The 12635-nt window shown below is 36.1% G+C and overlaps 2 long non-coding RNA genes and 3 pseudogenes across 2 annotated transcripts in view; 2 read left to right on the top strand and 3 right to left on the bottom strand.

The window, feature by feature from the left end:
* Window positions 1–2917, bottom strand: part of LOC126589109 (disease resistance protein At4g27190-like) — a 98546-nt pseudogene extending 95629 nt beyond the window's left edge.
* Window positions 1–12635, bottom strand: part of LOC126589103 (disease resistance protein At4g27190-like) — a 93410-nt pseudogene that overhangs the window by 59657 nt on the left and 21118 nt on the right.
* The window catches only part of LOC126589185 (uncharacterized), a 33627-nt gene that overhangs the window by 3181 nt on the left and 17811 nt on the right, over window positions 1–12635 (top strand). The gene's annotated exons all lie outside the window — the stretch shown is intronic.
* LOC126589183 (uncharacterized) overlaps window positions 1–12635 on the top strand; it is a 31156-nt gene that overhangs the window by 1059 nt on the left and 17462 nt on the right. The window lies entirely within an intron of this gene.
* On the bottom strand, window positions 7837–9050 carry LOC126589146 (18.5 kDa class I heat shock protein-like; annotated as a pseudogene).

The raw sequence follows: 12635 nt of genomic DNA, 5'->3' as shown, positions 1-12635 counted from the left end.
GAAATCATGACTTGTTGAATCCTTCTTCAAGTTATTCTCCGGCTTCTTTCTTTGTGGAATTACAGCACCCAATGTCTTCAAATTTTCACATCTGATCACGTGCATATTTTTTGTGGATGACCATAGAAATGTAAATCCCTCTGGACAAAGACTTGTGAGACGAGGCAGGTCTTCTAGTTCAAATGTGTTCAGTTTCGGAAACAAAATCATGTATGTTGTCGCCTCTTCTTCATTTTCCTCTGTGATTCTGACTATAGTTTCCATGTTCGGACATCTAGATATCTTTACCTCTTCAAGATTCAAAAGTTCTCGGGCAATTAAATGCGAGAACACATATTTTAGACCAAAACATACACCTACTTCCAAATATCTCAAATTTCGGAAGCCCTGAAATCCAGACGGAATGTTTTTCCACAAGTGTGTAAATGTACAATAAAATATCTTCAACTTACGTAGCTGTGGAAATGTTGGAGCTGTCTGCCCATCCATAACTATATGGATTTTCAAATCAAATAGCACGCCTTCAAACTTCATACGTCCCAATACTACCTCTTCTAAACTTCGTAACCATGAAATGCACTTTGATGGAAATATTGCTTTTTCAAATACGCCTGCAGATTGATGCTCAACCCTTGCCGTTGTTTCCTGAAAAAGAAAAATCATTATCAGTTAAACAATTTCAAATTTCCACATATCGGCTGCCTCCTCATATCATAGAGATTGGAGAGTGGGACATACCTCTTGGTTGGAGTATAGCTTCTTGGCTTGGAAGAAACCAACCAAACTCCCTAGACCCTCGAGAGTCAAATTGGTTAATTTATGGAAAGTTATCATATCGGCTTCCTCCTCATGTTCCCTCCCTTGCTTCGACACAATTTCTTCCATTTGACCACATCCATCAATGTTTAATTCTTTGAGTTGTACCAAGTTTCTTGCTACTGATAATGAAAAGGCATATTTTAAGACACCACAAAATACCAATTCAAGGAATCTTAGGTTGGTCAAAAACCCACTTGTTCCATTTGCAAGATACTCGATATGTGGACAATTCCAAAGCTGCAAATCTTTCAAATCTTGAAATCCTTCTTGGTCTAAATCAGTGAGGACAGAGAAATTCTTAACCTCCGACAAATACAATTTTTTAGATTTTTTCAACAAAAGTCTGACTGCTTGACTCTCCTCCAACTCCCTTGCATCACTTTCACTAATCTCCAAACAATTTTCGAATGCATAAGTACTCATCTCCGAAAAAAGCCGTCCCCATGTTGCACAGCGTATAAGGAATCTTATTGTTGGGCTTTTCAAGACTATGTCTTTTGTCAACAAGTGGATGACACTGGGTATCTCTATGGCTAGAACCTTCAAATGATCGGACAGAGACATCACCTCAGAAATGCTTGCCATCCCCTTTTCTTCTCTTCCTCTTCCAATTTCCCATTCGTTAAAGCTATTAACCATATACAACTCTTCAAGTCTACATAAGCTGGAGAAGATACCATGTGGAATCACCTCAAGTTCCTCGCAGTTTGTCGTATCTAACAACCTTAACTGTTTAAGTCGTCCAATTTCCCTCGGCAACTCACGCATGGAATAACAATCCCGAAAGCTGAGGATTTCTAAATTCTCCAAACTCCCAATAACATCAGTAGACGTGCCATCAAAATTAGACCCATCTAGGCACAAGGTCCGCAGATTCTTCAGTGATCTTAATGAGACTCGGCTTTTCATTTCCATTCCCACCAAAGCTAAAACCTTCAGTTCTTTCATCGCCTTACAAATGTTGTTCATGCTACCTTCTAAAAAAAGTCCTTCCATCGTCTGTAGAAGCTCAAGTTTTGGGCATTTCAAACCAACTGGAATCTCCAAATCGCCAACAAGTGAGATTGTAGTGTAATGGTCATATGTAGCTAAATTTGGCCACCCTTTATTTTCAGCATCACTTCTTATCAAAAATCCATGTGGATCTCTTGAAGCAATCCATATGGCAACATCGCGAACTATGTCATGCATTTTTGTAGCCTCACTCTTGCCACTATCTAGCAACAAAAACCTTCTTTTTAGTTGGTCAACCAAAGAATGCACTCTATTTCTTGCATCTTCCAAAGTAAAGCTGCTGCTAAAATATCCTTGACCCCACCCGTATCGAACCAAATACTCATTTGGAATATCATAGTCTTCTGGAAATAAACAACAAAGTAAAAGACATAACCTTGCTTCATCACTCTCCAAGCCATCATAACTCAATTTTATGCTAGAATAAACTTTGCTGTCCACTCCAGGGATGTTCAGTGGGTTAGAATTTCGCAGCTGATTAAGGGCATAATCCCATTCACTCTTGTTTTTCTTTTCTAGGGCTTTTCCAACAGTTACAATTGCAATAGGTAAACCTCCACATTCATGCACGACCTCTTTTGCAATGGAACGTAAATCAGGCTTATCGAAGGATTCACCTACCATTTCTCTAAAGAGCTCCTGTGATTCTTCTGTTGTTAAAATCGGGACAGCAATAATTGGTTGACTTCCCATCCTGTTGCAGACTTCCGAATCTCGTGATGTCAACAAAACTTTGCACCCTTCATGAGCATCTCCAGAAGGGAGTCCTATAGCCTCAAAATTAGGCTCTGTCCAGACATCATCTAATACAATCAGGATCCTCTTTATTTCCATGAGTCTCCCATGTAGCCTTCGTGCTCTTCCGGACTGGGTTTCCTCCTTCAATTCCAAACCTATTTCCTCTGCAATTTCCAACTGGATCGTCCTAATACTTGGACTTTGAGACACAGTTGCCATTACAATTTTATCAAACAGGTTCAGTTTTGCCAATCTTATGATGATTTCTTTCACCATTGTGGTTTTACCCACACCCCCCATTCCACAAATCCCGATCTTTCGTACTTTTTCCCTCTTAAAACCCTCTATCACCTCATTCATCTTTGCCCTTCGGGACTTAAAATCCTTAAAAACATTTTCGAATGTTGACAATGGCTCTAGTGGAGGTGCAGGATGGGCCACATTTTCAAATCTTCCTTCGTTTTGGAGCTGAAGAACTTCTTGTTTAATCTTATAGGCTCTCCGACTCAAGCTCCATTGATACACACATCGCCTTTTCTTGTTAATTTCATCCTCAAACTGCAACACTTTTTTGACCATGTCGTCGTTCACATTCTTTAGCCAACTCTGAACATTAGGTTTGATGATTTCACCATTCCTTTTGGCAGCATCTACCAATCCCTGCACTCCATCTTTCTTGTCAAAAAGCTTTTTTATCTCACCCCTAAGACTTTCAAGGTTGGAATGGTAATTAACCAAATAGCCAAACTCTGTTCCTATTGGTGTGACCAAGGACTCTCCAATTTTTGAGGCAATTGCAATTATAATTTCCATTTCCTTCTGAAATCAAAGACAACGGCCGGAATGCTTCTCCTTGTTGGTGGCTTTTGTAAGTCCCGCGCTCAGTGCTCTGATGCCTAAACCAAAGAAGCACCCCAACACAACATTAATAATCATATATTTTTGTCCTGTTTAAATCTAAAAGGGGTGTATTCAATTAGGAATTTGAGAGATTTTAATTGATTTATAAATTTATGAATTTTTTTGGAGTTTACCTGATTTGTAGAGATTCCATGTAAAATTTTGATTCAATTCCCTCGAAATCTCATGGGGGAGAGGTGAGATTTGTGAATGCTTAAAATACACTACAAAATCTCTCCAATTCCCTCTAATTCCTCAACTTTTCTAAATTCTTTAAATTCTAATTCTAATTGAATACACCTGGAATGTTATAAACTTCTTTAAAATTCTAATTGAATACACCCAGATTTCTAAGGATTTTAATAAATTATCTTAAAATCCTGATTGAATACACATTGAATTTCAGAGAATCGCTTAAAATCCTGATTGAATACCCGTGGATTCATTAAGGATTTTAGTGATATTTCTATTTACTTGTAAGTTAGAGGCTTTATGTTCGATTCTTGCAAAAGATGAATTTAAACAACATTATTGTAAGCCCATTGTAAAGCTTACACCATACAGCAAGCAACGTGATATATCAGGTTTTTTCAATTATTTTATTTCTTTATATTTTTGTTTTATTGTTTTTTTCATTCATCCTTATCCCATTACCATAGACCCCACACCTCCTCTAGTTTTCTTTTTTTTTCTTTTTTTTTTCAGCAACCCTCATGGTTCGTTTCAAAATTCAAGCGTCTCCTTCCTCCATCGCCCACTATTTATGACAGTTTTGAGCCCAGCCAGAAAACTTATCTATTTTTTTCTCTATCTTTATCTTTTGTTTGAGTTTTGTGTAGATCTTTGTTATTTTTCCTCTATGACTCATACTTAAGGCTTAAGCATCACTTAGTTCAAACCCGAAACGATATGAAACCTTGCCACAAAGTCCCACCTGATGCTTATCAAATTATCTCTTTGTTATAATTTCTTCGTAAAAAATATTTTTTTCTCCTAAAATTAAAATATAATTTTACCTTCAAGATAATGAAAATGGTGGATGTTTATATTTTGAAATTATTATGTATACATTTTAGTGAGAGAATTATTTTGTATATATCGTTGATTGGTACGTTTAGTTTTAGTGTTGGTACGTTTAATTCTAGTTTATGGTACGTTTTATTTTAGTTTTGGTTATTTTAATTTTAATTTTTGGCACATATCATTGGTTGATAACTTAATAATATGTGTCTTTGTTTTGGATTAATAAAAATAATAAATTTGGTTTGAAGAAGGCTAGATTTCGGAGCTACTTTTTGAATAAATTGGTGGATCAATGGCACTTCATGTAATTTTGAATTTCAAAAAGAAGGACATTTTAGAAAACATGGCACCAAAATTGTAGAAAATAGTTTAATAAAAAAGTCTAAATGCTAGGGATGTTGCACCTAGATCAAAATTCCCCTTACTTATATCTATATATTTGAAATAATTGTAAATTAAATCTTGAACCAATTCACATTCTTCATCTTTAAGTAGGTACTTTAATCTACATAAAATAATTTCCCCATATCTATATGTGAAATGTAGGTAAAATAAATTTGAACCAAATCACATCCTTTATGTTGTAGGTAAATTATTTTGCATGTATTATTACATACATTAAGCACATTTGATTGTTATTATATATGTGTAGTAAAATAATTTACCCATATTTATATAGAATATAATTAAATAATTTTGAAAAAAAAATAACATTCTTATATTTTGTTGGTAACTAATGCTCCCATATTTTGAAAACGGAAAAATTAAACCAAAAAAAAATTCCTAATTTATGAAAATTTGAAAAGCAATTAGGGAATTTAAAAAGGAAAAAAAATAAAATAAAACAAATGAAAACCGTAGAATCATATACTTTTATTATTAATATGCAATGAAATCATGATATTAAAATTTGTTTTTAATCTGACATGAGTTACTAGGGATATTTTAAACATCTAAAAATACAAAATTGTGTGAAGTCAAAACCTAATCAATAAAATTGTTGAGCTGGATCCTGAAATAGAATATCTGGTGGGCACTAGATTATAAAACTAACATTTTAGTTTCTTAGTCAAGCAGGATAAAAACAAATGCCTAAAACAACAAATATTGGACAGAAATAGAGTTTTCGAGAAGTACTACATACATGTATTGTAAATCAACGCAATGCAATTGTCCAACATAGTAAAATTGAAACTTTGAAATCTATGCCTTGCTCAGCAACAAATCATATGTCTGGTACTGGTAGTGGTGCTTCACGAATTTGCAAGAAAATTTGAATGTTGAATGTTAGCATGCACAAGGAGGAAAGATGATGCACATCAATGCAAATATATGAACAGATAACTTCAATGGGGAAGAGTTAATAAGAGCTTTCTAACAATATAAATAGGAGAAGTGAAAAAAAATATATATGTAAAAAACCCGAAGGCCCTATTTTTTTTTTCTCAAGAGGTAAAGTCAATGAGTTTTTGTTAGGAAAATATACTATGATGAGTTTTAGTTAAAGAAAATTGAATTTCAATGGGTAAAGTTATATTTTCAATTGACAGTTTCACTGCATGTGTATATTTATTTACTCATTATTATTTTACAGCATACAAATTTCTAATAGTTTACATTTCACCACCATATAGCAGACATGATTTAAAACATTTTGTATTGAGTGAGAAAAGTAAAAATTCGATTATAAGGGGGGGATTAGCTCAATTTCAGTTGACGTGGATGAACATCAAAATGCATAAACATATAGTACAAACACCTAAAACAACAAATATTGAAAAGAAATGAAGTTTCTAAGAACATACGTACCTATATTGTAATCAACCAAATGCAACTAACCGGTAGGGAAAAAAAAATGAAATTGTGAAATCTTTGCCTTGTTCAACAACAATATGTCTAGTGCTGGATCTGGTACTTCACGAATTTGCTAGAAAATATATTGTAAAACCAAACACTTTTGTTTCTTAGTCACACATGGGTAAAAATAAACACCTAAAACAACAAATATTGAAAAGAAATAAAGTTTCCAAGATGTACATACGTACCTGTATTGTAAATCAACCCAATGCAACAGTTCGCTAGAGTAAAAGTGAAATTTTGAAATCTATGCCTTATTCAACAACAACTCATGTGTCTGGTGCTGACATTGTTACTTCATGAATTTGCTAGAAAATATGAATGTTGAATGGTATCATGCACAAGGAGGACATATTATGTTACCTCAGCAATGCAATGAGCAGATAACTTCAATGGGGAAAGGTTAATAAGAGTTCTCTAACAATATAAATAGAGAAGCAAAAAAAAATATTTAACGAGCATTACCTCAAGAGGAGGTGATTCTGAAGTAAGGTATTTTCATTCTTTTTTAACAAGAAAAAGACAAAGGGAAAGAGAATGGGATGCATTGCTTTCGAACCCATTTTGTATTTCTCTTTATCAAGAAAAAAGTGAAAAAGATTTGGATACTTTGCTTACGAACCATATGGTACTTTCTTTAACAAAAAAGAAGAAGGATAAAGTGAAAGAAAAATTGGATGCATTGCTTCCCAACCCCACATTCTCAAGGCACAATACATGGCTTGAGCCATCCTCATTCGTTCGAGGCATCACATTATTTTACAGTACAAACATCACAATTAGAATTGGTAATCTATTTCGAACAATAGTAGGGCTACTATTAGTCGTAGCATATAAATTCTATACAAATTTGTTTGAAAGTGTTTTTTTAAGAAACTCCTTCAAAAGCATACTATTGTCTCCAATTCGCCTGCCTGCGAAGAAAGCATATTAAGAGCTGCTCACAATTGAGGGAAGGACATCCTAACCAACAAATCTCAAAGCCATTTTTTTTTAAATCTCAATTGTACGCCATGGGTCTTGCCTTTTGCTGCCTAGAAATCCTTTCTCTAGTTTTAGAAGCTTGGTTAAAACTTTTCATTCAAACTGATCCAATCAGAGCTTTAAAATCTAAAAACTCACAAAAATGTTTTGCGCATGGAAAGTGAGACAGGAGAGAGAAGACGGGATGTAGGTGTAGAGAGACGAAGAGGGAGAAGTGAGAAAGGGGCTTGGCAATGGTATGATACCGCGTGAAAAAATATAGAGTGAAATGACAAGTAACAGAAAAATAATATAACTTTCACATTCGAACATGAAACCTAATGAACTTTACCAAAAAGTTTAAATCTAAATTTTTACTACAAAAGCTGTTTTCCGATTATCCTCACTTAATATTATTTTCAAACGCGTAAATCCAAATTTGTATCAAATTAACCACGCACAAGTCATTATTTTACAAACAATTACACAAATCACTCTTTTTTGGGCACTATATTTCATAATCTTATTTCCTAAGAACACAACATTCATAATCTTATTATTTCACTATTAATTAACCATTGATTTCAACGGCTTTGACGTCAGGCTTCTTCACCTCTGTCTTTGGTACGATCACACTCAGAACTCCATTCTCCATGGCAGCCTTAATCTGATCGACCTTTGCATTCTCCGGAAGCTGAAATCTTTCAAGAACTTGCCTTTGCTCCTTACCACTCTATGCCACTTGTCGTGTTTGTCCTCCTTCTCCACATTCTTCTCTTCGCTGATCTGAAGCACCATGTTGTCTTCCACCTCCACCTTCACCTCATCCTTCTTCTGTTGGATAGTGGCCAAATTAGTGGCCAAGTGGACAACAAGCCAAATGCCTTTTGGCTAGTAAACTAAACAAAGAAAAGTTTGGTGGACATCATCATGAGTAAAGACACAATGATGATGCTTGTTGAAAAGAAAAAGGAAGGTTATGATGATGTTTGTAAAGTAATGATTATTCCTTTACTTTGGATTTTTTATTGGATGCTTTTGTATGGATAAAGGTTGCAGCCGAATGTGGGAGAGATGGGGGGAGCGGCATCAGATGAGCGGCATCAGATAAGAGCCATATCAGGGAGAGCGTTCGGCTCTCCCATTTGAAACAGTGATGCTCATTCCCATTTGTTTGTAATCCCCTTTTGTTAGTAATCCCTCAATCAAAGATGTTGCTGCTACATGTTGTGTAGCTTTTGGGAGTGATGGTATTTGATGTGTGTCCATCTTCTCCAAATTGTTCTTTGTGAGAGTGAGAGCTATTGGGTGTATGTGAGATTTGGGTTTGAGAGTTAAAACTGTATTTGTAATCTCCTTTTGATATTAGTGGAATTTCCTCGCCGTCTCGGAACTGGACGTAGGCTTTCGTCGAACCAGTATAAATCCTTGTGTCATTTGGATTATTTGTCTTATCATATTTTGCCGTTGTAGTTTATTGGTTACATATTTGATGCTTCCGCACATCATCTTCAGCCCCAAAATGTCTGTTTTGAACACGTGGGTTTCGGGGGTCTCCTTCCAGTCGACTGTAGTGTTCATAAAAGCCGATTTTCCCGAGAAAAATCAGGGAATGTAGAGAGTGATGAGGATGAAGGGAATGGGAAATCCTTGAAAGGGTCACACAAGTTGAGAGAGAATTGGTCGAAGATGCTGTTGCCTTGTTGAGAGTTGGGGATAAGCAACATTTTGAAAAAGAAGAAGATAAATTATAAAAACTACATCAACTATGGTTGAACCACAATGTCATACTTTATGTATTAAACATTACAATGTCATACATTAACTTATGAATTCGTTGCAATGTCCAACCTCCATTAAATTTGTTAAATGATAACTTGGCAATAATGGGACCCACTCATAATTTAAAAATTAAATAAGTCAAGAATTTTTAATCTGAAAAAATTAAAATTATTAAAAACCCCATTTCTCCTCGTGTCTCTCTCGTTGCTTCTTGATGGCTGTCTGCGGCGAGTCCTCTGTCATGGAAACTGTTGAAATGTCCCACATCGACCGTATCAATGACAAAAGAAGAGTTTAAATATCCTAACCCCACTCCAACTATTACCGAGGCCTTTTGTGATAAAACCTCACAACTGACGGATTGTGCAGGTGGTAATTACCAAGTTGGGGACAATATCGGTGTTGTTGGAAGTGGGTCGTATGGCCCGTCTCTCTAATAATTCTACATGGTATCAGAGCCAAGGAGCGGGCCCGTACCGTACTGCCACGTGATGGGTGGGTCCCCTTGACCCCACGTGATGATGGTGGGTGAGTCCCCTTGGCTCCCCGTGACCTGAACTCGAGACCAGGCTACCGTATGAGCTTCCCGCCCGCGATTCCTAGACCTGGCGATGATCGAGACTTTTCCAATCCTCATCTATCCGTCGTCAAGGTTCTAAAGATCAGCAAGGGAGCTCTCGAGTGCATCATGAGAATTTGAAGTTGCGTAATCGTCATCGCCGTTGCTGATGTGGTTGTCGCTGCTGGTGGAATCGAGTACCTAGGAATTTTGGAGTAGTGGAAGGCGTCCTTCTAGGGAAGGAGGAGGAACTCGATGGAGTCAGGAGATGAGATTTTTTCGGTGAGGTAGTCTGCGAGTCTTCTCTATTCCCTTCTCTCATTCGTCTGCGCATAGTCTCCACCGATGCCCAAAAATCATTTTACCCATAACATCATGGGTTTAAATTAAAAATTAAATCTTAATTTTCTCTGGTAGAGAAATAGTCTAGTGTTTTGGTCCAGTGGCCATGAAGGTTTCGTGGGATTTGAATCCCACTCCGGGAACTCGTAAATCTATTGGGATTTTAAGGGTTTGTAAATTTTGATTTGTGAGGTTTGGGAATCGCGTCCTGCTTGTAATTGCCGGATCCACATTCAATTCACGTTTTTTGGATCAAAAATCGGGTTTGCACTCTCGTGTGATTTGTCGACTTGGGTTTTGAATTTTTTTTCTGGAAAAAATTATATGCTTTGGTTTGTTTGGTTGCTCGGAAAATTGTGGGGGGGGGGGGGGGGGGGGGGGGAGGGTTAAGGGAGGATTGGGGATGAAGGGGGGAGGAGGGCTGCGGCTGAGAGAGGTTTTTTTAAATTGATTTTAATTGTAAATGAAAAATTAATAATTTTTTATTAATAAATTAATTTTTTATTCCAATTGTCAAAAGAGTGAGCGTCAAAAGAGTGAGCTACACTCCTAGCACCTCATCATTTAACATTTAAAATTGATAGAATATTTAAAAGAATTCATAAGTTGAGGTATGACATTATAATGTTTAAAACATGATATATAAGATTGTGGTTCGATTCATAATTGAGATAATTTTTTTATAATTTATTCAAAAAAACCTAAGGAAAACTAATGAAAAGAGTTTGAAAACTTTGAAGTTTAACGATAAGGACAAAATAAAAGGTAAAATGAATAGTACCATAATTGACTTTTTAGTGTAAAAATATGTTTTTTCGTTAAAGTGAACAGTACTGGAAATTTTTCGTTAAAGTTCCCAAAAACCTATTCATGGTTGAGATAATTTTTTTATAATTTATTCAAAGAAACCTAAAAAAGGGTCGTACCCAGTGCACAAGGCTCCCGCTTTACGCAGGGTCTGGGAGAGGTAAATGTCGGCTAGCCTTACCCCCATTTATAGAGAGGCTGCTCCCAAGTCTCGAACCCGAGACCTACCGCTCATGGGAAACCTAAAAAAAAAAAAAAAAAAAAAAAAAAAACTTGATGTGGTTTTGTTTGGCTGCCTAGGGAATCAAATTGGAGTCGGTAGGGAGAGTTCTTGCTTGGCTTCACTGGTTGGTGAAGGGCGTGGGTTAGTGACGTATTTATAACGAGTCAAAGACGTTTCTGGAAAATTCCAGGTGCCGGAAAACTAGGAAGAGCATGAAACCCAACAGCAATGAAGGCAAAACAGAAGTTGCTAGAAACTTCATGAATGAAAAAGAATTGGGCTTTGACCAAAAAAAAAAAAAGAGAAAGAAATTGGGATAGAAGAGAGAAAAGAATTCCACTAAACTAGCTTTACTGCCGGTGCGGGCGTGCAATTGTTCTTTTTTTATTTTTTTTATTTTTATTTTATTATCAATTTGGCCTATAGATTTCCGTTTGTTTTTCACATTTGTACTTATTATTTATGAGCTAGAACTTTGATCAGCCATTGGTAATTGGCTAGGTATAAGATTGATTCTCCTAATCTTATGGTGCACAATAAAATGCTTTATTTCAATCTTATGGCGTATAGAACCTTACTGACTGGGCTCTGTGGAGGATTTTTCTTTTTAGGCTTAGATCCTTTTATGTGTGTTTTGATAATATTTTATGTATTATTTTGTACACATCACATTACTTTTTATTTATTTTTTTTTATGAACAAAACGATATTATTTTTACGGGAGATGAATAAACAACAGGGTGAAGTGTCGATTTAGTCCCTGAACTATCACATCAGTGAAAATTAAGTCCCTGAATTAATTTTCGATAAAATAAGTCTTTAAATTCATTAGAAATTGCTAATTTCATCCCTACTATTATATTCAAAGCTATTTTCTTCAATTTTTTGCCAACCTAAATCACTTAACACACTTTAGAGTGTAATAACATCATTTTCTCGTCTATAAGCCCTTAACATGTCACAGCCCGTCCCGGGAATTATATATTGGGGGCGTGAAATGACTATTTTACCCTTGACGGGTACTAAGGTACGTAGGTATGTGACGTTATTTTGGTTCAAATATTAATCAAGTTGGGAGAATTATATATTAGTAAGTTGGAATATATTGAAAGTTTGATTTTGTTATGTGTGGTTAGGGATTTAGGAAAGGTTTTGGATGGTGTGGATTGGTTTGGTTGGACCACACAGAAAAACCCTCTCCTTCTCTCCTCCCCCGTGTCTCTCTCCTCCCTCACGACCCTCTCTCTCTCTCACCCAAAACGTACGGCACACACCCAAATCCTCCAAAAACTCGACGGATCGAGGCAACCAAGGTATGCATCTTCATCCTCTTGACGTTCTGAGTTCATTGGTACTAGTTTTAGGAAGTGAAACCCTCGAAATCACGTGGAACCTGAACCTCCATTTTTGAGTTATTGTTCATGCACACGTAAAATGTCGTGTTTCAGGGAATTCTAAGCTTATAGTGAGCTTAGTGAGGTCCCAAGGAAGCTCGGAGTGCTTCGTTGGAAGGATTGGACGTCGGGATCACGTGGTTCCATTTGGCCTATAGATTTCAATTTGTTTTTTAGTATTTTTTATTTATTTATTTTTTTCAATTTGGCCTAT

This window comes from Malus sylvestris, chromosome 11 (genome assembly GCF_916048215.2).
Source record: "Malus sylvestris chromosome 11, drMalSylv7.2, whole genome shotgun sequence".
Lineage (NCBI taxonomy): Eukaryota > Viridiplantae > Streptophyta > Magnoliopsida > Rosales > Rosaceae > Malus > Malus sylvestris.
The sequence above is the reverse complement of the archived record's forward strand: the minus strand, read 5'-3'. Positions and strand labels throughout refer to the sequence as shown.